The 26,839-nt window shown below is 38.9% G+C and overlaps 1 protein-coding gene across 2 annotated transcripts in view; it reads right to left on the bottom strand.

The window, feature by feature from the left end:
- Nucleotides 1–17,367, bottom strand: part of LOC113932733 (syndecan binding protein) — a 35,862-nt gene extending 18,495 nt beyond the window's left edge. Inside the window, exon 1 of one of the 2 annotated variants that reach the window (XM_027612083.2) lies at nt 17,222–17,367. The gene's annotated coding sequence lies outside the window, so the exon portion shown is untranslated. The remainder of the gene's footprint in view (nt 1–17,221) is intronic. The other variant, XM_027612075.2, reaches the window with a different exon arrangement.
- Nucleotides 17,368–26,839: the final 9,472 nt, after the last annotated feature.

Raw genomic sequence — 26,839 nt, 5'->3', positions numbered from 1 at the left:
CTTATATACGTACTTAGGAAAAAAATATATACACCAATTGTTAACGATAATCTTTTCTTTAGGAGACATAAATGATACAGATATTAAAGGACTGAGGAATAAGATGGAAATTATTACATTTTAAACATTTCTATGCTGTTCAATGTTTTTTAATGACCATTGCTTTTTTTATGTTAATCACTATACATTACATCATTAGTTTTTGATGTAGTGTTCCATAATTCATTGTTTGCGTGTAACACCCAGTGCTCCATTCAATATGTGCCCTCTTTAATACTCATCACCAGGCTAACCCATCCCCCCAACTCCTCCCCTCCAGAACCCTGTTTGTTTCTCAGAGTCCATAGTCTCTCATGATTCCCCCCCTTCATTTTTCCCTTCCTACTATCTTCTTTCTTTTTTTTAAACATATAATGTATTATTTGTTTTAGAGATACAGGTCTGTGATTCATCAGTCTTACACAATTCACAGCACTCACCATAGCACATACCCTCCCCAATGTCCATCACCCAGCCAACCCATCCCTCCCACGCCCCACCACTCCAGCAACCCTCAATTTGTTTCCTGAGATTAAGAATTCCTCATATCAGTGAGATCATATGATACATGAATGACCATTGCTTTTTGTAATAATATAATAATTTAAAACAAAGTTCTCTAAAAGTATCACAAGGATAGATACTTGAAAATTTTATTTTTGAGATGAATATCTGGTACTCTCTTTAAACCCAGCAAAACAGAATATATCCCAAATTGGCATAGGGTGGGTATGTCAGAGGTTCTTGAGCTGGCTATCAATTACCTCCCATCTCCAAATCTACGCATTAGGGGGCTCTGCAAATGGAGCTGGGCCCTTTAAATACTGGTCTGTGGCCACCTAGCGTGAGGTTGAGCTTTGTCAGTGCAGGGAACTGGAGATACACTAGAGGAGAAAAGGTTTTTCATTCCAGGTTCCAGTATACCACTCCAGCCAGGCTCCTGCAGTACCTGCTTCTCTAGGTAGGGAGCTCCTAGCAGGGAGCAGCTTAAGTACCCAACTCCTTCAGTGCACAAAACCAACACTGACCCCAGCACTCTTGTTCAGCAGCTTCCCAGCATGGTGCCACCTGCAAGGCATCTCCCCATGAGTAGCTTTCCCTAACTCCCCTCAGGTGCAGCAAGTTCCAAGGTACAGCACCTTCCTGTAGCTGGCCTCCACCAGCACTCCACAGGGAGAATTTCCAGTAAGTCTGGTTTTGAGAAACCAACTTCACTATCCACTGAGCAACAACTGCACTCTCCAACAAGGCCTGGGCTGTCAGGCACAGGAAGAGGGCAGCCTCTTCTTGGGGCACTCTAACTCAGCCCTGGGGTTGGAAATGTGCTCTTCCTGTATTCATTAAAGTTCTCTTTACTCTTTACTACTTTACTTTTTACAATTCTTTTCCTTTAATCATGTTATAATTAATAATTCTATACATTAAATTTTCACTGTTCAAATTACTATATGGTTTCTGTCTCTGGGCTGGATGCCGAATAACTGTACTTTTAAAAAAATGTATGTACTCTGGGGCACCTGAGTGGTACAGTCAGTTAAACTTCCATGGTTTTGGCTCAGGTCATGATCTCAGGGTCCTGAGATGGAGCCCTGCATCAGGCTCTCCGCTCAGTGCAGTCTGCTTGAGATTCTCTCTCCCACTCCCTCTGCCCCTCCCACCTATGCGCTCCCTCTCTCTAAAATAAATAAAAGAAAAAAATTTATAGGGATGCCTGGGTGGCTCAGTCATTAAGCATCTGCCTTCGGCTCAGGTCATGGTCCCAGGGTCCTGGGATCGAGTTCCACATCGGGCTCCCTGCTTGGCGGGAAGCGTGCTTCTCTCTCTCCCACTCCCCCTGCTCGTGTTCCCTCTCTCGCTGTCTCTGTCAAATAAATAAAATCTGAAATAAGTAAATAAATAAAAATTTGAAAAAATTTATATACTTTGCACACCATAAAATTCACTTTTTTAAAGTATACAATTCTACAGTTTTAATATGTCTACAGTTGTGCAGCCATCCCTACCATTTATATTAGAACATTTCCATCACCCCCCAAAAAACTCCATGCCTATCCATTCTCCCCTCCCTCCAGCTCCGGGCAACTAAAAATCTACTTTCTGCTTCTTGATTTCCCTATTCTGGACATTTAATCAAGAATCACAGAATATGTGGACTTTTGTGTTTGTTTCTCTTTCATTTAGTATAATGCCTTCAAAGTTCATCCATGCTATAGCACGTACCAGTACTTCATTCCTTTTAAAGACTCGAAAACATCCCACACTATGGACATGCTACATTTTGGGTTTTTACACTTTTTGACTATTAAGAATAATGCTATTAATGATGCTAATGAACATTTACATCCAAGTGTTTATGTAAATATATATATGTTTAATTCTCTTGGTATACAGCTAAGGGTAGAATTACTGGGTCTTGTGGTTAACTGTTTCACTTTTTGAGGAACTGCCAAACTGGTTTCCAAAGTAACTGTACCATTTTACATTACCACCAGCAACATGTAAGGGAGAGTTCCAATTTCTCCATATCTTTGCCAATTCTTGCTATTGTCTTTTTTATCACAGCCATCCTAGGAGATGTGCAGTAGCATCCCACTGTAGTTTTATATTTCTCTAATAACCAATGATGTTCAGCATCTTTTCATCTGCTTATTGGCCATTTGTAGATCTTTGGAAAAATGTCAATTCAAATCCACTGAGTTACTACATTCTTTTCTTTTTTTTTGCCTAATTTTCCTGGGCTAGAACCTCCAATAAAATGCCAAATGAAAATGGCCCAACAGAGGGGTGCCTGGGTGGCTCAGTTGATTAATCATCTGCCTTCCACTCAGGTCGTGATCTCAGGGTCCTGGGATTGGCCCCACATCAGGCCTGAGTCTGCTTCTCCCTCACTCCCTCCCCTCCCTGCTCATGCTCTTGCCCTCTCTCTCAAATAACTAAAATCTTCAAAAAAAAAAAAAAAAGGCCCGATACAGTTTTTAAGGGGAAAATAGAGCTTGTATCTGTAAATAAAATGCAAATTCATGAGAAAGCACAATAAGAAATGGTTTAATTCTATTAATCCAAGGAAATAAAATGGAGTACCTTTTCTGTGTCTCAAAAAATCATTAAGGTTCCCTCTTAAACACATTTTATTTAAATTTCCAACCATTTTATGAACATCATAAAATCATTTCAAATTCACTGGAACAAATGTTGACTTTTAATCTAGTACTATTACTATTTTTGGTTTCTACTTCTAGTTCTGCCACTGGCCACCTAACAAGATCCCCTTTTTCTCATGAAAAATGAACTGGATGAGTGGTAAATTTCAAAAATCAGTGAGCAGTTTTCTCAAACATTTTCCTCATAGAAGCTTTTCCTTAAACAAATATTAACCTAAGTTGTATGAACTCTTAGGTCACTCATTCCCCAGAAGTTACTTCATACTCACAAATACTCAAACTCAATCCCAGAAAAGAAATGGGCTTTTCAGACCTTCTTTAAATAACAAATATCACCCCACCTTATGGTCTTTTAAAAATTTAGTTTCAGGTTTGCTCTAAGTATGTGACTTAATCAACTCATCATTCTTCTAAAATATAAAGGATTCCTCAATGATTTTACTTCACAAACTATTTTCGTAGCTTCATTTCACATAATTTCTTTCTAAGCATTACAACATTCTAGCCGCAAACTACTTGATATTTCCCACCCTGGTTGAGTTCTTCTGTGCCCCGTATCTTTGCAAAAGCTGCTTCCTCTTCCGGGAATGTCCTTCCAGGACTTCTCTATCAAAATCCCAGTCAAGAGCCACTGCTGTGAGGATACTTTTGATGACCTCAGTGTAACACTGTTTCTCTCACTTCAGAAGTTTCACTCTGCCTTATGTTTTATATAGTTAATGTTTCTCTCTGCTCTTGAGGTCAAGGCCTTTAATTTCTTATTTATTAGGCATGATTCCTTATCCTAAAAAAAGAAGTCAAATGTTTATTCAACTTTGACCAATATTGTCAAAATAGCAGTAAACAAGATATTTTCTTTTTTTTTAAAGATTTATTTATTTATTTAAGAGAGAGAATGAGAGAGAGAGAGCATGAGAGCGGGGAGGGTCAGAGGGAGAAGCAGACTCCCGCCGAGCAGGGAGCCCGATGCGGGACTCGATCCCGGGACTCCAGGATCATGACCTGAGCCGAAGGCAGTCGCTTAACCAACTGAGCCACCCAGGCGCCCTAAACAAGATATTTTCAAACATTCATTGAAAAGTTCAAATTTTCTTATCTTTCAAGTCTACATCTTTGAACACAAACTGTTCAAAGCTTTCAGGGAGAATAATAAATTATTGTATTATTTTTCTGAAGGGCTCCATTAACTTGTATGCGTTACTCTTTGATCTAACGTCAGAAATAATTAGCACTTTTTAAAGAACTACCAAGCTACCTTTGAAAAAGCCTTTCAAGTATGGCTGGAATTTCAGAATGACCAATAAAGAGATTTAAGGGGATTGTGAAAATAATTCTATTACGTCAGTATGTGAATTCTCATTTTACTTTCACTTAAACTCCTCTCACATGCTATTGTTGTACTGACCACAGAATTTTGTTTCTAGCCTCTCCTTCAGCTGACTGAGAATCAATCACAAGGTATAGATCCCAGTGACCCTGAGATGAGTAGGCAAAACATCTTGCCATCTACTCTACCAGAGTTTAAGCACAACATTCCTACCAGCTTTGTTTCACTGGTCTAATTCCTGGGAAGAACTGGTCTCTCCACCTACCCCTAGACCAGGTTTGGCCCACTCTAAACTCTTTGCAACCTCAAAGACTCTCAACTCTCTCCATGCATAATGAAAGGCCTCTGCACCCAGTGCATCCCTAGGCCTTAGAAAATAACCCCCAAGTTAGTTTCTACAAAGAGGTTTCTCAGAGCTTGGAATAGTTACAGGGTTTCTTTAGAACATCTAAAAATAAAAAATACCTGACTATTCTGCCTCAGTATCAACTTTCCCATTTGACTCTCCATCTCCTCAAGGTAATGTCAGGGTAGCTTTCTCGGAGTCTTTATGTATGTACAGACTACAGATCTCCGTAACTCAAATACCGTATGTAATATCTTGTAACATCTAGTTAATTTGCTTTCTAGATGAAATACTCTAGTTCATGAGGTAGGAAACATACTAGTAAAGTTTTCCAGATAATATCACCTGGAATGGCAATACATATCATTTTCTGAGTTGTTGACCTCACTCCCTCAAACCAACTGCTACAACTGATCTGCATTTTTAAAAATGAGTGATTAAGTTAAAATGGTATTTGTTTATTTAATCTCAGCTGTTAAAAAAAAAAAATCATACGATGATGAAAATTCTGGACTCTAGAATCGGTGATCTTAAACTGCAATTACAACACATCTGGTACTCTAGCTTTTATAGCTGCTACCCAGAAGATACTCCTTGATTGCCTGGCTCTGGTGGCCAGCAAGGCATAAATTCATCAATCCCATAAAACTGTAACAAACAGAAACAGTTGTTAACAGGCTATCTTCCCGAGGGCACAAAACAGTCAGCCGAGGGCACAAAACAGAGTCAGTCGAGGGCACAAGACAGAGTCAGCCGACTGAAATAACCCCCCCCCAGTCTTTCTATGAAAGAAGTCAATTAGCTTATCTTCATAGCTGTGGCCTGAGGAATAGGCTTCTAATTAAACACACATCTAAGAGCTGACTCCAATTCTCTCCAGAGACTGGGGAGGCCAGTGGGTGACATCTTTGCACTCTCCCTCTGCCCCATACCAGGTCTCTGGTGTCTCCAAAAAAAGAAGCTAGTGTACCGGACTGGCACACAGGCTGCTGCCCATAGGGCACACCCCTGGACAAACAGGCTACAGTAGCCAGAAAGCCTGTATTCACAGGTTCAACAGGATTATAACAACAACAACAAAAAAAAAAAGTGAACTGGCTATCACCCTAGGGCACAACACAGAATGAGCAGACATAAAACTTCCTCTGAAAGAGGTATTTTGCATACTTTAAAAGCTGCTGCCTGAAGGTCTAGCTTCCAATCAGCCTGAATCTAGGTGCCGACTGAAATCCTCCCTTTTGCAATACTGACAGATCCTGGCACACCCTCAACTACTGGGAGCAACTAAGAATAAAGCAGGCTGCTTGGACAATTAAAAAAAGTTATGAGAGACAACCTGAAAACTGAGTTAAATGATGAGGTCCATCTCTTAAGTAAGGTGTGTCACTCAAGACTAAGAGAGATGATTTTTTAATCTAATCATTGCAACAGAAAGTCAAAGAAAAGAGAGAAACAAAAGAATATTACAAGTAAGAGAACAAGATAAAACCTCAGTAAAAAACCTTAATGAAATGGAGATAAACGATTCACCTGACAGAGTTCAAAACAACAGTCATATATGCTCACCTAGCTCAGGAGACCAACGGGTGAAAAAATTGAAAATTTCAAAAGAATATATATGAAAGTACCAAGTGGAAGTCACAAAGCTGAAAAATACAATAATGTAACTGAAAATACAACAGAGGGGTTCCACAACAGATTAAATGAAGTAGAACATAGAATCAGTGAACTCAAAAACTGAGTAGTAGAACTAATCCAATCAAAGCAACAAAAAAAAGGGTGGTGGTGGGGAGTAAAGATAGCTTAACAGACTAACAGGACATCAAGCAAACCAGCATTCCCATAATAAGGGCCCCAGAAGATGACAGAAAGGGGCAGAAGAAAACTTACTTGAAAAAAATAATGGCTAAAAACTTCCCTAACCTGGGAAAGGAAACAGATATACAGATCCAGGGAGTCCAAAAAGTTCCAAATAACATGAACCCCAAGAGACCCACATCAAAACACATTATAATTAAATGTCAAAAATGTTTAAAAAGAAAGAATCTTAAAAGCAGTGGAGAAAAACAACAGCTTATGTACAAGGGAGCCTCCGTAAGACACTAAGGATACTTTTCAGCAGAAACTCTGCAGGCCAGAAGAGGTGCCATAATATAAAGAAAAAAACTACCACCAAACCACCAAACATATTCTACTCAGTAAAACTGTCCTTCAGAATTGAAGGAAAAATAACAAGTTTTACAGACAAGCAAAAGCTAATGGAATTCATCACCACTAGAAGTGTCTTACAAGAAACCAAAGGGAGCTAATCACAGGAAAATATAAGAAAGTATAAATCTCACTGGTAAAAATAAATATATTGTAAAATTCACAATAATCTAGTGTCAAAAAGATGCAATCACTTGCAAAGCTAGTATGAATGCTAAAAAACAAAAGTAAAAAAATAAGTACAATAATTTGCTCAGGAATATACAAGAGAAAAATAAGTAAATTATGACATCAAAAACATAAAAGGGGGAGAAATGTAGAGATGAGGATGCTCACTCTTGCCAATTTTACTCAATACAGTATTAGAAATCCTAGCCAGAGCAATTAGGTAAGAAAAAAAGGCATCAAAACTGGAAAGGAAGAAGTTGAAACTGTCTCTATGTGTGGGTGATATATTATGTAGAGAAAGTCTAAAGACTCCACCACAAACTGAACTAATAAACAAGTTCAGTAGAGTTGTAGAATAAAAAAATCAATATACAAAAATCATCTGCTTCTATACAATAAGCTAAAAGAGAAATTAAGAAAACAATTCCATTTACAAATGCATAAAAAAAAGACATTTAGAAATAAATTTAATCAAAAAGACTAAAGACCTGTAAACTGAAACCATAAGACAAGGATGAAAAAAACTGAAGACAATACAAATAAATGAAAAGATATTCTGTGCTCATGGACTGGAGTAATTAATATTGTTAAAATATATATATTTCCCAAAGCAATCTACAGATTTAATACAATCTCTATAAAAATTCCAATAGCATTTTCAAAGAACTAGAATAAAAAATCCTAAAATCTGTATGGAACCACAAAAGACTCCAAACAGCCAAAGCAATCTTGAAAGAAGAACAGGCTAAAAGCGGCACACTTCCAGATTTCAAATTACCTTATAAAGCTATAGTAATCAAAAGGGTATGCTATTGGCATAAAAACAGACACACAGATCCACGGAACAGAAAAGAGAGCCCAGAAATAAACCCACACGTGTGTGGTCAATTAACTTATGACAAAGAAGCCAGAAATATACAATGAAAAAAAGACAGTCCCTTTAATGAATGGTGCTAGGAAAACTGGACATAAACATGCAAAACAATGAAACTGACCCAGTATCTTATACCATACACAAAATCAACTCAAAATGGATTAAGGACTTGAACCTAAGGCCTAAAAACCTCTAGAAAAAAAGATACAGATGATAAGCTCCTTGACATTGGTCTTAGTGATGATTTTTTTTTTTGGATTTAAGACCAAAAGAAAATGCAACAAAAGAAAAATAAACAAGTGGAGACTATGTCAAACTACCTCTGCAGAGCAAAGGTAACAATCAATAAACGAAAAGGCAACCTACAAAACAGGAGAAAATATTTCCAAGTCATATATTTGATAAGGAGTTAATATCCAAAATAAAGAACTCCTACAACTCAAGAGCAAAAAATTAAAAAATAAATCTGATCCAAAATTGGACAGAGGATCCAAATAGACATTTTCCCAAAGACATACAGATGGCAAACAAGTACATGAAAAGGTGCTCAATTCAACATCATTAATCATTAGGGAAATGCAAATCAAAACAAGAATGAGACAGCACCTCCACCTGTTAGAATGGCTATTATCAAAATGACAAGAAATAAGTGTTGGTGAAGATACGGAGAAAAAGGAACCCTTGTACACCACTGGTGGGAATGTAAATTGGTGCAACCACTGTGGAAAACAGCAGAGAGGTTCCTCCAAAAATTAAAAATAGAACCACCATATGATCCAGCAATTCCACCTTCAGGTATTTATATGAAGGAAAAAACACTAAATTAAAGATATCTGCATCTCCATGTTCCAGGCAGCACCATTTACAATAACCAAGACATGGAAGCAAGCTGTGTCCACAAATGGATGAATAGGTAAAAAAAAAAATGTGGTATATATACACAATGGGATATTTTTCAGCCTTAACAGAAGAGGAAATCTTGCCATTCATCTATGGATGAGACTACACAAACACACACAATGAAGTTTTAAGCCATAAAAAAAATAGGGTATCTTGCTATTTGTGACAATATGAACAGACCTTAAGGACATAATGCTATGTGAAATAAGTCAAAGACAATAACCAAATGACCTCATTTATATGTAGATTCTAAACAACAAAAAAAAACCTCATTGATACGGAGAACAGATTGGTGGTTCCCAGAGATGGGAGGGAGGTGGGAAAGGAAAGGAATGGGCAAAATGGGTGAAGGGGGGTCAAAAGGCACAAACTTCCACTTATAAAATAAGTAAGTCCTGAAGATATAATGTACAGGATGATGACTAGAGTTAATAATGCTGTCCCGTATATTTGAAAGTTGCTAAAAGAGTAAATCCTAAAAGTTCTCACCACAAGAAAAAAAACTATGGTGACGGATGTTAACTAGACTTACTGTGATCATTTCATATTATACACAAATATACAATCATTATGTTATACACCTAAAACTAATATAATGTTATAGCTGTATTACACCTAAATTTTTAAAAATTTAAAAAATTAAAAAATATAGTGGGGGAAAAAAAAGCCAAGCCTTAGTCTCAGCTCTGCCACCAACTTAATGTATGATACAGTAAACCAACAAAGAATCTTTTCTGTAAGGCAAAAAAATTAGAACACATTTTTCTTTAAGTATCTGCCACTACATGCTATGTTCCTGGAACTCTTCAATAGCAAAGGGCTTGAACGTTCTAGTCCCATAAATTCTTCTCATAGGAAGGCAGCCTATCAAACTATTCCTTTATTTAAACATATAAGTAGCCTAATTAGCTTCAGTAATACAGTACAAAACTTTAACTAACACAAGAAACAACAAATGCACATCAGGAAAGTAACCTAAAGTACCCCCTTAATCCAAAAGGGACACATTCCAAGACCCTTAGTGGGTATCTGAAATTAGGTACAGTACTGAACCTATATATACTATGCTTTTTCCTATACATATACAACTGTGATAAAGTTTAAATTACAACTAGGCACAGTAAGAAATTAGTAACAATAAAACAACATACTGCAAGTTATATGAATGTGCTCTCTCTCTCTAAAGATCTTACTGTACTGTACCTGCCCTTCTTGTGATGTTAGATGATAAAATGATGAGATGAAGTGAGGCGAATGACAAAGGCATTGTGACCTAGTGTTAGGCTACTACTGACCTGATGATGATACATCAGAAGGAGAATCATCTGCTTCCAGACCACAGTTGACCATGCAGATAAGGAGGGACTACTAGACTACCATATGATAGCAAATTAAAAACCATCTTAAGGCCCTAAAACAGCATTTCTTCAAATTTAAAGTCCATAAAGATAAACCAAATATGTTAATAAAGATTCTAGAGTCCTAGCCCAGAAACTGAAACAGTTAAGTCTAGACTAGGGTTCAGAAATCTGCCCTCAACCCTTTCTATTCCATCAGGGTCCAATGGACTCAATCTTAATTTTTGAGTTCCTTTTCTCAGCAGTTCTATTTAGTGACTTTTATTCTTTGAGATCTTTCAAAGAAAAAAGACAAAGAAAAATCTTTAAATGTAGTAAAATCACTCTATCTTTTAAATATCATAAGGGTTCAACTGAACTTTTTTAGAAATCTAAGTCTATTATGGGAATTTAGTGAACTTGTTTCCCTCTATCTTGAAACACCTTTCTATTTCATCAATCCAGAAATTATTACATCAGAATTCATCAGATCACCTAGATTGACGGAGTACTGAAATAATCACATTTCTTTCATCCTTCAGTTTGTATTGCCCAAAGTACTGCATCCTCTTTCAAGAACACATAAACTCTGAAGACACTAAATCTGTAGCTTGCTTTCTAAAAAAGTGCTCCTTGAACACTAGGAATTTTTCATTTTTCACCCATGATGGCAGAGAAAAGAAACTGGAGGAAAACGGTTATTAGACAAATCAGAAGACATGCAGCTGTACCCTAGACTCTTATGATAATGAGGAAATTGATTAAATAAGCAAATCACAGACCATGAATTTTCAGACCATCATGATATCCTAATTGAAATTTTCAAATTTAAGAATAAGTAAATATACTTGTAATTAATAAAAGAAATTAAACTTTTCAGTCATTCAAAAGGAAGAACTTTATCATGCAATATTTTGAAACAAGTCCCTTGATCCTGTTTTACTAATATATTATCATCTTTTACTTTTATATTTGTAGACCAAAATTTACTGTATATGTATGGCTTTTAAATGGCCAAATGAAGGTTGGCCTTTAAACAAATATGACTGGAAAGAAAGAGTAATATAGTGAAATTTTCTAAAACTCATCACATTGATTATTCTAATTGGTGTTTATAATATGAAGTATAAATGAAAATTCTCTGCAAATACAAAACAAAAAAGATGGTCATCCTCTCAATAAAATCATGAGCCATTAGGGGGCGCCTGGGTGGCTCAGTCTGTTAAGGGGCAGCCTTTGGCTCAGGTCATGATCCCAGGATCCTGGGATGGAGCCCCACGTCAGGCTCCCTGCTCAGTGGAGAGCCTGCTTCTCCCTCTCTGCCTGCCACTCTGCTTACATGTGCTCTCTATCTCTCTGTCAAATAAATAAATAAAATCTTAAAAATAAAAAAAAGTCATGAGGCATTTGCAAAAGTACTGCATTTTGACAATGCAAGTACAAAAATTACCAGATGGTAACAAGAGAATTAGAGATATATTTGAGATCTAGAATCAGTATTGTATTTTGACAACCAAGTTCATAAAGAAGAACCATAAATAATGATAAGCTATAACAGAGACATTTGAAACCTGGGAACAATATAAGATGGACATGTGCTAATTTCATGCATGACAACTGATGAGCAATTAGTTGTACTCAAAAAGATGCTGCCCATTTCAGCTATATATACTTTCAAATCCAGGAAAATTTAGAATAAAAACATGGGTTTCTTGGCACACTGGGGTAGCTCAGTCTGTTAAACATCCAATTCTTGATTTCAGCTCAGTTCATGACCTCAGGGTCGTGGTATCGAGCCCCACATCAGGCTCTGTGCTCAGCACAGAGTGTGGTTTGAGATGTTCTCTCCCGCTCCCTCCTCCTCTCCCTCTACCACTCCCCCTGCTTGTGCTCTCTAAAATAAATTTAATAAAAAAAGAGAGAAAACTACAAAACACTGCTGAAAGAAATGAAAGCGAATATAAATAAAATGAAGCACAACCCACGTTCATGGATTGGTAGACTTAATACTGTTAAAATGTCGGTATCATCCAAAGTGATCTCAAGATTCAATGCAATCCTTATCAGAATCACAATGACTTTTTTCAGGAATAGAAAACTCATCCTAAAATCCATATAAAATCTCAAAGGAGTCAAACATACAAAACAATCTTGAAAAAGAACAAAAGTGGAAGACTCATACTTCCTCATTTCAAAATGTACTATAAAGCTACACTAATCAAAATAAGGTATTAGCACAATGGCATATAGATCAATGGAAAAGAACAGAAAGCCTAGAAATAAACCCTCACATATATGTTAAATGATTTTTGACAAGAGTGCCAAGACCATTCAATGAGTACAAGTCTTTTCAACAAATGGTGCTGAGAAAATTGGACATCCATGTGCAAAAGCATGAAGGTGGACCCTTATCTAACACTACTTACAAAAATTAACTCAAAATGGGTAAAGGACCTAAACTTAAGACCTAAAACAATAAAAACTCTTAGAAGAAAACATAGGACAAAAGATTCATGACTTTGGATTTACCAGTGATTTATTTGGACATGATACCAAAAGCACAGGTAACAAAAGAAAATCTAGACACACTGGACTTCATGAAAATTTTAAATTTTTGTACATGAACAGATAGCATCAAGGCAAAAAAAAGCAACCACAGAAAGGGAGAAAATATTTGCAAATCATATATCCAACAAGGGATTAATACCTATAATATTTAGAGTACTAAAACTCAACAAGAAAAAAAAAAAAACTAGCAAAGGACTTGAATAGACATTTGTCAAAAAAAGATACAAGAATGGCCATAAACACATGAAAATATGCTCAACATCATTAATCATTACAAAAATGCAAATCAAAACTAGGAGATACCAGCTCATACCCATTAGAATGGCTACTATTAAAAAAAACAAAAAACAGGTATTGAAGGAAAATTGGTCAGATACATGCAAAAGAATGAAACTGGACCACTTTCTCACACCATACACAAAAAATAAACTCAAAATGGATTAAAGACCTAAATGTGAAACCTGAAATCGTAAAAATCCTAGAAGAGAGCACAGGCAGTAACGGTTCTAACATGGGCTATAGCAACATTTTTCTAGGTTAAGTCTCCTAAGGCAAGAAAACCAAAAGCAAAAATAAACTATTGGGACTACCTCAAAATAAAAGGTTTCTGCACAGCAAAAAGAAACAATCAACAAAACTAAAAGGCAACCTACTGAATGAAAGAAGATATTTGCAAATGACACCTGATAATGAGTTAGTATCCAAAATATATAAAGAATTTATACAACTCAAAGCCCAAAGAACAAATAATCCAATTTAAAAATGGACAGAAGACATGAACAGACATTTCTCTAAAAAACACATCCAGATGGCCAAGACACATGAATAGATGTTCAACATCACTCATAATCAGGGAAATGCAAATCAAAACCACAATGAGATATCACTTCACACCTACCAGAATGGCTAAAATCAAAAACACAAGAAAAAAACAAGTGTTGGCCTCGATGTGAGAAAAAGGAACCCTCTTGCACTGTTGGTGGGAATGCAAACTGGTGCAGCCACTCTGGAAAACAGTATGGAACTTCCTCAAAAAATTAAAAATAGAACTACCCTACAATCCAGTAATTGCACTACTGGGTATTTACCCAAAAAATTCAAAAACACGAATTCAGGGGCACCGGGGTGGCTCAGTCGGTTAAGCGGCTGCCTTCGGCTCAGGTCATGATCCCAGGGTCCTGAGATCGAGCCCCACGTCAAGCTCCCTGCTCAGGGGGGAATCTGCTTCGCCCCTTCTCTCTGCCTGCCTCTCTGCCTACTTGTGCTTTCTGTCAAATAAATAAATAAAAATCTTAAAAAAAAAACAAAACACGAATTCAAAGGGATACATGCACCCCTGTGTTTACTGCAGCATTATTTACAATAGCCAAACTATGGAAGCTGCCCAAGTGTCCATCAATAGATGAATGAAGATGATGTGGGATGTACACACAAACACACACACAATATTATTCAGCCATAAAAAAGAATGACTTCTTGCCATTTGGAAATGAATAAGCTAGGAAGTATGCTAAGCAAAATAAGACAGAAAAAGACAAATACCATATGATTTCACTCATATGTGAAATGTGGAATTTAAGAAACAAATGAGCAACGGGGAGAAAAAGAGGCAAACCAAAAAACAGACTCTTAACTATAGAGAACAAACTGATGGTTACAAGAAGGGAAGTGGCTGGAGGGATCAGTGAAATTGGTGATGGGGATTAAGGAATGTATTTGTCCTAATGAGCACTGGGTGATATATGGTATTGCTGAATCACTATATTGTACACCTGAAACTAAATAACACTGTAAGTTGACTATATTGGAATTAAAAAAAAGAAAGGATCAATTAGAGGGGATGTGGAAAAATTGGAACCCTTGTGCACTGCTGATGGGAATATAAAATGGTAGAGCCACTAGAAAACAGTATGGTGGTTCCACAAAAAAAAAAAAAATTAATTACCATATGATCCATCATTCCACTTCTGGGTATACATCCAAGACTTAAATTCTATGTCTAAAGAGATATTTGTACACCCATGTTCACAGCAGCAAAATCCACAAAAGCTCAAACATGGAAGTAATGCAAGTGTCCATCTATAAATGAACGGACAAGCAAAATGTGGTATACACATACAGTGAAACATTATTCAGCTTTAAAATGGAAGGAATTTCTGCGACATGCTGGATGAATCTTGAAGACATTACATTAAGTGAAAAACACCAATCACAAAAAGACAAAGACTGTATGATCCCACTTATATGAGGTACTTAGTCAAAAATCATAAAGGTATAATGGTGGTTACCAAGGTCTGGGGGAAGGAGAGAATGTAAGTAAGTATGTAACAGTAAGTCCCCACTTACTGTTTAATGGGTATAGAGTTTCCATTTTACAAGATGACGAGTTTTTTAAGGATGGATGGTGGTAATGGTTGTATAACACTGTCAGTGCATTTAAAAACCTCTGAACTAAACCTCTGAACTGCACACTTAAAAATGGTTGAGATGGTAAATTCTGTTATGTGTATTTTACCACAATAAAAAAGAAAAGAGGAAGGGGGAGAATATATGTTTGTTTGTATAGGTATTAAATATCCCTGGACGGATACCTAAGAAACATAAAACAGTTGCCTCCTATAGGAAGGAAATGTGGTTGGCTGGGGACCTTTAGAAGGAAGGAGACTACACTGAGAACCTTTTTATTGCTTACATTTCGAGCCATGTTACTGTTTATCACCTCAAAAGTTAAATAAATGTACAAATAATGTTGGCAGCACTTGGAAAGAAATTAATAAATGCTAATATAACTATTACTAGATTTTTTGAAGTTGTTCAGAGGAATTTTTTTTTTAGAAAATCTTGGCATTTACTACCTAAAAAAAGTACCTAAATCTGGCAAAAAGAGGAAAAAAAATAGTTATGTTTAAGAAATGGTTTTATTGAAGAGTACATTCAACTGTCAACTATTTGTAAATTCATCCTCTTCTGGTAAAGATTTTTATATGCTTATAATACTCAAAATTAAAAGTTAATGTTGTCAACGTTAAATCTGTATTATAATGGACTATTTCCTGAACATTTTAAAAGACACTCCACTTCCTTATTTTCATTCTGTGGCACAAACCACTTGATCTATAATATTTCCGTACCATTTAAAAGACAAAAGTTTATAGAACTAAATTGGTAATAGAAAACATGAAAAAAAAATTTTTTTAACCGTTTGCCCTCAACCTCAAATAGAAAAGGTAAAGATTGGAAAATCTGAATTTTAATCACTTAAATACATTGAAGATAAAGCTAACAGCCTGCAGCTGTTTTCAACGTAATTTTCCTTTTTGTTTTTTTCTTTCAAACACGTAGATGTTAAGAGTTTGGTAAACCAAATGTACTTACGAAGTAATGTACTTACATAAAGGAAAAAAGAAATCACAGTAAATGCGTATGCAGATAATATATACAGACTAGATAACCTAGAAATTCCTTTCAAAAACTGGCACATTGGAAGACTCCATGATTAAATAATTCCACTTTGGTGAAAAGGTAAACTTTCCACATCCATATGCCTTCACTTTCCCCTTATTACAAGGAAATCGTGAAATGAAAACTGTGAGTCATTACATCTCAAGGGATATTTCCTTCTGCACACACCCTGCTGGAACGTTTCTCCCTTTCCTCCAACTTCTCCAGGAATAGGCGCGCAGCGAACAACCCCTCCCCACCCCCTTCCAGAAAGTCAAGGCTTGGCCCACTCAACAGACACCTCCTTCCTCCTTCCAAATCCAGGGCGGTCCGATTAAGCCACCCAGGAAGGTGACTGGGTACAGTCCAAGGAACGCAGAGCACCGTGACGAGCCACAGCCAGCCGCTCTTCCTTCCACCGGTCCCCAGGGATCTCAGCCAAGAGGAACAAAAAACGGTCGAGACGGACCAGAAAGAGGAGTCCGAGCTGAGGCGGCAGCTGACGGCGTCGCCGCGGGCCGGGCCTCAGGGCTGTCCCTAACCCCGCCGACCCCCCGGCGTCCCCCCACGGCCCCCTCGCCCCTCGCTCCTCGCCCCAGTGCGGGGCGAGACCACGAAACCCACCGGGTAGCAGGCAGAGCGTGCCGCTCGCGCAAACTTTCGCCCCGGGCCCCGCAGGGCGCGAAGAGGGGCGCGGAGACCACTGAGGAGAGGGCGTCGCCGCTGCTTCCCGAAAACCTCTGAGACCCAGACGCTCTCCGCTAAGTGACCCGTGGCTCCATCGCCTCCGCCCCTAGTCCCCAAACCCAGGACGCGGCCTGAGCGCCCCTCTCTCCCCACACCGCTGCTCACCTAGGCCACAAGGACCCGCTCACCGCCGTTGCCGCTGCCGCCTCCGGTAACTGGCACGGACTTCCGAGACCCGAAGACAGAAGAGCCGCTCGCGCCCGAGGACCGCCCGCGAGGCGCGTCACGGTGCCGCCCCCGCTTTCCGCCCGCGCAGGCGCGCGGCTCCCGGTCAGGTGACCCAGTCCCTATGGTAACAGGGCAGCGGCGGTGGGGGGGGATGACGGGGGCGGGGCGTGGGCCGTTCCTGCTCGCGCTAGGGTTGGGGGAGGTAAAGCCGCCTATCGCTGCTTGGGTTTATGCTCCCCACCTTCTCCACCCTCCCCAGGGGTAGTGCGGAGGGTCAGTGCTACCTGCCTTCTGCCGTGTTCATCTGTCCTCAGGGTCATTTGGTTCCCATCACCTCCAATACAAAGAAAGTCCCGAGAACCTATCCTTTGGAGATTTCCTTGCCAGCCTTGGACTTCCACCACTTTACTCCTACTCATCTTGACCCTCTCACTTTACCTCTCCACTCACAGCCTCAGAAACATTGCTTCCACTAACCCTTCGCAACTCCTGCCCTCTTTGTTACAACTTTTTTCTTTGGCTTTTATTACTCTTTGTCCGAGCGAAAAGTTCATTGGCTGTTCAAGGTTATGTGTAGTACTGCGCAAAATCAATAACCCATTTCCTAATGCAAACACTGAAAATCTGTATTTATTGAGGGCTGACTGTGTTCCAGGTACTGTCCTAAGAACTTGATGTAGATGGACTTTAGTCCTTACACCAATCTATAACATAGATACAACATCCCTGTTAGCACACAGAGAAACTGAGGCACTAAATTAGCCAAGTTTACCATAGTTACCATAGAGTAACATAGAGTACTTGACAAAATACCATTAACTTAGAAGCATTTAATTACTAGCTAAGTTATTTAGTGCCACAACAATTTAATGTGGTCAAACTAATAAAAATCTGAGCATAAAAGAGATGACAAGTAAACAAGATGAAAACTCACCCTCAGAGAGTTTATGGTCTAGCTGATAAAATAGACATTACAAATAATTAGACAATAGGCTGGTAAGGAAGAAATATACCTGTTTTTTAATAATAAACATGTGACACGATCATGTACAAAATCCCAAAAAATTAACCCCCCAAAAAAACCCTAAAAATAATAAGCAATTACAGCAAAGTTGTAAGATACAAGGTTAACATATACAAAACTACTTGTTTATATTTTCCAGGAATGAACAATTGGAATTTGAAATTAAAGACACAATACCACTTACATTAGCACAAAAAAAATGAAATAGGTATAAATCTAACACAATGTGTATAAAATCTATATGAGGAGAACTATAAAATTTGGATGAAAGAAATCAAAGAAGATCCAAATAAATGGAAAGATATTCCATGTTTATGAGTGGGAAGATTGAATATTGTCAAGGTGTCAGTTCTGGGTGCCTGGGTGGCTCAGTCTAAGCAACTGCCTTCAGTCCAGGTCATGATCCTGGGGTCCCAGGATCGAGTCCCCCATCAGGCTCCCTGTTCAGCAGGGAGTCTGCTTCTCCCTCTGACCCTGCCCCCTCTCATGCTCTCTCTCTCTCTCATTCTCTCTCTCTCAAATAAATACAATCTTAAAAGAAAAAAGATGTCAGTTCTTCCCAACTTGATAGATTTGACACAATCTCAAAATCTCAGCAAGTTATTTTTTGGACATCAACAAGCTAATCCTAAAGTCTTTATGGAAAGACAAAAGTCCCAGGAAAGCCAACCAATACTGAAGAAGAGGAACAAAGTCACAGGCCTGACAGTGCCCAATATTAAAACTTGCTATAAAGCTACAGTATTCAAAACAGTGTGGTATTGGCAAAAGACTAGAAAAATAGATCAGTGGAAAGAATACAGAGCCCAGAAATAGACTCACACAAATACATTCAATGAGTCTTTGACAAATGTGTTACTTGGATAGTTTTTTCAAAAAATGGTGCTGAAACAACTGAACATCCACATGTAAAAAAAAAAAAGGTGTAAACATAGACTTTACACCTTTTGCAAAACTTAATTTGAAATGGATCACTGGGGCGCCTGGGTGGCTCAGTCAGTTAAGCATCTACCTTCCGCTCAGGTCTTGATCCCAGGGTCCTGGGATAGGACCTCTAAAGGGAGTCTGCTTCTCTCTCATTCTCTGCCCCTCCTCCCTGCTTGTGTTCTCTCTCTCTCTGAAATAACTAAATACAATCTTAAAAAAATAAAATGAAATGGATCATTGACTTAAATTTAAAATGCAAAACTAAACTTCTGAAAGACAACATTGGAGAAAATCTAGGTGACCTTGGGTTTGGTCATAAGTTTTTAGAAGCAACAAAAACACAATCCACGAAAGAAAAAATTTACAAGTTAAACTTCACTAAAATTTAAAACTTCTGCTCTGTGAAAGACACTGTTTAGAGAAGGAAAAGACAAGCCACAAACTAGGAGAAAATATATGCAAAATACATATCTGATAAAGGGCTTGTATTCAAAATATGCAAAGAACACCAAAACCTCAACAATAAGAAAACAACCCAATTTAAAACCGGGCAAAAGATCTGAACAGACACCTCACCAAATAAGATATAGAAATGAAAAGTGAGTGTATGAAAGGAGACTCAACAGCATATGACATTAGAGAAATGCAAATTAAAACCACAATGAGATGCCATGGCATGCCTATGAGCAAGGCTAAAATCCAAAATACTGACAACACCAAATGCCAGTGAGGGTATGGAGCAACCAGAATGCTTGTTCATTGCTGGTAGGAATGTAAATGGTACAGCCACTTTGGATGGTAATTTGGAAGTTCTTAACACAGATCAACATACTCTTGCCGTATGAACCAGTTACCACGCTCGTGAATATTTGCTCACATGAGTAGAAAACTTGTGTTCACACAAAACTCTGCACGTGGGGGTGCCTGGATGGCACAGTTGGTTCAGCTTCCGACTCTTGGTTTCGGCTCAGGTCATGATCTTGGGGTCTTGATATGGAGCCCCATGGTGGGCTCCATGCTCTGTGTGGAGTTTGCTTGGGATTCTTTCTGCCTCTCCCTCTGCCTCTCCTGCCTGTGCTCTCTCTCTCTCAAGTAAATAGATAACTCTTTAAAAACAAACAAACAAAAAAACTCTGCATTTATGGCTGCTTTATTCGTAATTGCCCCAAACTGGAAGCAAACATGGTATCATTCAATAGGTGAATGGATAAACTGTGGTACATCCATACTATGGAATATTATTCAGCAAGAAAAAGAAATGAGCTGTCAAGTCAAGCAAGAACATGGAGGAAACTTGAATGCATATTTCTATGTGAAAGCAGACAGTCTAAAAAGGCCACATACTATATGATTCTAACTATATGACACTATGGAAAAAGTCAAACTATAGAGGCAGTAAAAAATAGTTAGCACAAGTGTGGGGAATAAGGAGAAGGATAAGTAGGTGAAACCCAGGGTGGTGAATCTACTTTGTATGATATCATAACGGTAGACCACGACATTAGCTTTTGTCAAAAGCCATAGGACAGTATGAGGTGTGCATACATATACTTAGTCTTTGTCTCCAGTTCCTGGATCAGAACTTCAGAAACACTTTGAGTTTCAAGAGTGAGAGGTGTGTCCTTATTATGTTAATGAGGTGGCTAATGGCTGGAGGGTGTAGGAGCCCTGGATAGCTCCATGCTGGAGGCTGGTTGTCAGGAAGACCAAGAGTTTGATTAGAGACAGGGCCCCTGGGTGGCTCAGTTGGTTAAGTGTCTGGATTTGGCTGTGGTCATGATCCCAGGGTCCTGGGATTGAGTCCCACGTTGGGCTTCCTGATCCGTGGGGAGCCTGCTTCTCCCTCTGCCTGCCACTTCCCCTGTTTGTGCTCTCTCTCTCTGTCAAATAAATTAAAGTCTTTTTTATTAGAGAGTTGGTACTTTCAGCCTCGGTTCCCCACCCTTAAGGAGGAGAGGGCACTGGAGACTGAGTTCATGCACAGGTTCCCAGGTAGAAGAAACAGGTCCTGTGCTCGTGACTGAGAATCAGAATGCATTGGACTTCTCAATAGAAATGCCTGAAGCCATTAGACAATGGACCAATGCCTTCAAAATTATAAGGGAAAATGATTTCTAACCTAGGGGTCTACACTGAGGCAGATGAGATCATTCAAGTGTGATACATGAAGACATTTTTATAAACAATACAAAGAATCATAAAGTTTATCTCTCATGCTCTCTTTGTCAGAAAGTAAATGACAACCTAAATGTGCATTTGCTGCACAAAAATAAGAATACAACAAGGAAAAAGAAAAGGGGGTGAGGAGGTTCCCACAACACAGAGGCTTCAGCCTCAAGCGAACATTGTTGAAGAACATGAAGGAAGATCCTCAAATGACAGCTATACAAGAGGCCCAGAAGGGAGCAGTCCCATTTGAAACTGGATGATAGAGGGCTCTAGGGGGAGTGTCTCCAAGAAAAGTAACATATTTGAACAGAACAAGAGATTACTGTTTCTCGGAGAGGGGAGATGAATTAATAAGAAATTAGAGTACAAAGCAGTCGGGGCGGGGGGGAATGAGGCAAACTGACCAAGAAAAAAAATGTAATCATATCACTTTACATGACTTTGAACAATATCTATGTAGACATAGTAAGATCAACATATTATTTATTAGTTTAGACCCAAAACATGATCACAGGTTAGCTATAGATGCTAATATTATTTTCCAGAACATCCAACCATATTTTTATTACCTGTGAAAGTTTTGGCTCATGACTGTGATAGAATGTTTAGTGCTGATGACCACTTCACTATGGCAAAATAATGTCTGATCAAGGAATTTTAAAAATACCTTTGTAAAAGAATACAAGAACACCAATTCAAAGGGATACAAGCACCCCTATGTTTATAGCAGCATTATACACAATGGCTAAGATATGGAAGCAGCCCTAGTGTCCATCGACTGAGGAATGGGTAAAGAAGATGTGGTATATACATACAATGGAATATTATTCAGCCATAAAAAAGAATGAAATCTTGCCACTTGCAATGACGTGGATAGAGCTAACGTATGATGCTTAGTGAAAACAAGTCAGTCAGACTTGGACTTTGAGTGGTCTGATACAAAAACAGACCCACAAATATGAATATACTCTAACAATTATCAAGGTAGGTATGCCTAACCAAAGATATTACTACATATTAAAATCTCTGTATATTCCATGCTATGCCTAAAGTACAGTATTCTTATTTTCAAAAAAATGCCTCTTAGATCTCTTCCTGTTATAATGTTGCCTATGGGTAGGAGTAAATATAAGAATGATTACAATACATTTTTATTCAATTTTCAGAACTGAGAACTTTGTCATTTTAAGGTCCTTGAAATACTAATAATGAATAGTACTACCGTAATTAGCATTGTTGCTATTTTTTTTTAAGATTTTATTTATTTATTTGACAGAAAGAGACACAGTGAGAGAGGGAACACAAGCAGGGGGGGAGTGGGAGAGGGAGAAGCAGGCTTCCCGCGGAGCAGGGAGCCCAATGTGGGATTCGATCCCAGGACCCTGGGACCATGACCTGAGCAGAAGGCAGATGCTTAATGACTGAGCCACCTAGGCGCCCCGCATTGTTGCTATTTCTTAATATTTAATTTTACCATAAAAAGTCGATCACTTGCAGGTCTCTTGCTCTACTGAATTATGCAACTTCCTCTTCCTTTTTGAAATTCCGGCCACATGACAAACCAGAGTGCACTAAACTCTTTATAATGTGTGCTTCCATTCCGGAACACATTTCCTTCCTCAGGGTTTTACATCAACAAGATTACAAACAATGTTTTATTGAACAGTGAAACCACCACTTAAAACACTCCTCAGCTGACTTTCCTGGAACAAGTTTGTTTATGTACATTCTAGAGAATCTCACTTAAAAGAGAATATCTTTCTGAAAAACAAATATGTAAATTATATTTTGTTAATTCAGTCACTTTTTTTTAAAAGATTTTATTTATTTGAGAGAGAATGAGAGATAGAGAGCACGAGAGGGAAGAGGGTCAGAGGGAGAAGCAGACTCCCTGCTGAGCAGGGAGCCCTATGAGGGACTCGATCCCAGGACTCCAGGATCATGACCTGAGCCGAAGGCAGTCGCTTAACCAACTAAGCCACCCAGGCACCCCAAGTCAGTCACTTTTTAAATGCCTGAGGCATGCTCCCTATTGAAAAAGAACATGGAAATAAATATAAAGACACTTGTGAAAAGTGAGTAATTGTTTCTTAGTAAATATTACTTTTTAAGTTTGGATTTAGTGTAAACTGGTTATTTTATAATAGAACATTCATGTGTAAATATGAATAGTCTCTGCTGTTAAATTACCATTTTCCCAGGTATTTACAATTTTACAAAGTTACTTTTTTTAAAGTTTTTCATTTTAATTCCAGTCATTTCATTTTAATTCCATTTTAATTTAGTCAACTTACAGTGTTAGTTTCAGGTGAACAATATAGTAATTCAACACTTCCATATATCACGCTGTGTTCATCTCAACAAGTACACTCCTTCATCCCCATCTCCTATTTCACCCGGGTCCCCAACCATCGGTTGTTCTGTATAATAAGAGTCTGTTTCTTGATTTGACTCTCTCTTGCGCTTATTTTTTCCCTTTGCTTATTTGCTTTCTTTTGTTTCTTAAAATTCCACATATGTGTGAAAGCGTATGGTATTTGTCTTTCTCTGACTGACTTGTTTCACTAAGCATAGTGAAGCATACCTATTTCACAGGTAATAAAAATACGGTTGGATGACATACCAGTAAGGTAAACATAACTTGTAAATATATAGTTAAATTAATTTACTGTATGGTATTTGACTCTCCTTTCAAAGATGTGTGTTGAATTCTGCTTCTATAAAAAAATTTAAATTTTACCACATTTAGAAAGTCCTCCCCTCCACAAAATAGAAATATTTTAGGGGGCTGCTGAAAAATCTTCAAGCAAAACTAAAGTGAAATGTGACTTAAAAAGGAAGGAGTTTCAATTGTCAATTGGGTCATTTGCTTTATTTCAAGGTTCTATTTTATTTTAATTTTTTAAAAAAGATTTTATTTATTTATTTATTGGAGAGAGAGAGAGAGAGAGAATGAGCAATAGGAAGGAGCAGAGGGAGAGGGAGAAGCAGGCTCCCTGCTGAGCAGGGAGCCCTTTGCAGGGCTTGATCCCAGGATCCTGGGATCATGACCTGAGCCGAAGGCAGACACTTAACCGACTGAGCCACCCAGGCGTCCCTGTTTTTCTAATTTTTTAAAAAAGATTTTATTTATTTATTGGAAAGAGAGAGCACGAGCAGGGGGAGTGGCAGAAGGAGAGAGAAAAGCAAACTCCCTGCTGAGCAGGGAACCTGAGGCGAGACTCATCCCAGGACCCCAGGATCATGACCTGAGCTGAAGGCAGACGTTTAGCAGACACTTAACAGACTGAGCCACCCAGGAGCCCCACAGTACAGCCATTTGAAGAGTTCTGCTCATTGGCTTCTGACACAGGTGTCCATCTGTGCACCCACCACCCCAGCCCTCGGGCATCGCGTTGCTGTCATTCTGGAAGGTTCTGTCCCAGGTGTGCCTTCCACATCGCCACCCCTGCCAGGTGACCGCCGATGGCTTTCCTCCACTCAGCGTTAGGTGTTCTCCTTCCTTTCAAATCGTGGTAAAATACAGAAAACAAAATCTCGCATCTTAACCATTTCTAAGCGTTCGGTTCAGTACATTTTCGGTGTCCAGCAGCTGTCGCCACCCTCCCCCTCCAGAACGTTTCCATCGTCCCACACCAGAACTCCGTCCCCAGCAGCTCCCCGGCCCAGCTGCTCCGTCGGATCGCTGCAGGATGTTCTGTGAGTGGATCCTACAGGACTTGTCCTTTTGTGACTGGCCTCCTGGCGGATCATAACGTCCTCGGGGGTCACCCGTGTCCTGGCACGCCCGGGCTTCATTCCCTAAAGGTTAAAGAACAGCGGGTCGTTATGTCCCTGCCTCCGTGACGCACAGCTGGGTGGCGTCGACGCTCCGGATGCTGTGGGTCATGCTACTGCGAGCCTGCGCGCATGCATTTGTGGTCCAGGCTGCGCTCCTGTGTGTCTCCTTGGGTCGGGGGTGGGAGGTTGCCGCTGGCTCGGGGAGCTCGTATACATGGAGCCTCTTGCCCTTCTGTTTGGCCGCCTCTGCCCCACCTGCCGTCCGAGATGTTTGTCCGGGTTGCCATGTGTGCCTATAGTTTGTTCTGTTGGTTGCTCCCTGATGTTCCTCTGCGGATTCAGCACAGGGGCGGACTGTTCTTTTGCCGATGGACAGATGCTCGGGGCTGTTCTGGGAGTGAGGAGTCAGAGGTGCTGTGTCTGTTTCTCAGAGCTGATGTGTGCACAGCCCGCCCCTCTGCGCAGCTCAAGGTTCTGTTTTCTATATTCTTTCACTGACCACGATGAATAATTCTTACAAGGAGCAAAATTTAAATATATTTTAGTGCACTTGATACATAATTCTTATACAGAAAATAGAAAGAAATGATCAATACTATACAAGAATTTACGAGAGCACATTTGAAATAGCCATGTTGATAAAAGGACACGGCTCTTTTTCTACATCAGTGTCCGAAAAAATCATTAAAGGAACACTATAATATTTTGAGTCCACTTCTATTCGAGTTAATTTTTAATAATATCTGGAATATTTAAGAGCATATGGGTTCCACTAAGAAAGCAAAATCATTGAAGTCTCTAAATGCATCCTCACTCCACAGGAGATGGGCCACATTGACATTTGGGTTACCCTGGGCTCCATCATTTATTAGCTGGGTGTTCCTCTACCACACAGGATAGTACTCTTTCAGCATATTAAAAATTGTACTTGCTTTTAACTGTGGAATTATAGCAGGGATTCCTCCCTAAATTGTGGAAGGACACACCCTTAAAAAGGATGCCAAATGCTTTGTTCCAAGTTCGACATGGCCAAAAGTGTTCCAGATATTCAGAATCAATCATTTGGTTGCATTTACATGGCCAGGAAAATGCATAATTTCTGAACTGTATTCATAAGGAAAATTACTATAGTTTCAAACATTTAGTCTCTTGTGTGTGGATAATGAGACAATTGTATTAATTTGACCTTTGGATGGCACCCTCATCCTTCAGCTCTTGCCATAGTCCCTGCCATGTAATTTTACATATCATCAGAGGTGGTCTTGTCTTAGCCTGTCTTCCCAGTTGTTTTTTCTGTGTAATCATTACTTCATCTTATAGAAACTTCCTGAGGGCTGGGGCGATGCTTGAAATGGTCTTTGATGCCTGGCATAATGCCTGAGGAACAGAAATTTTTCTATAATTCTAGAGTTACTAGATTTTTCTCTTCCTAGAATCCAAATTGGTTTTCACATTTTAACAAGTCAGAGCTTAAGATTTCTGTAATAATCAATGTCAACAGAATATTTCACCTGCCAGACCAAAGAGTAAGTTGAGACATTTTTTCGGCCTCCTCATGTAGCCATGCCCAGAAGTACCCCTTGAACACTTTGTCACCTAGTTGCATTATTTGCATTCTTACCACTCCAGCTGTTAAATTTTTAACATAAGTCTGG

The sequence above is a fragment of the Zalophus californianus genome, chromosome 4 (genome assembly GCF_009762305.2).
Source record: "Zalophus californianus isolate mZalCal1 chromosome 4, mZalCal1.pri.v2, whole genome shotgun sequence".
NCBI classification, from domain to species: domain Eukaryota; kingdom Metazoa; phylum Chordata; class Mammalia; order Carnivora; family Otariidae; genus Zalophus; species Zalophus californianus.
This window is presented reverse-complemented; position numbering and strand designations above follow the sequence as displayed.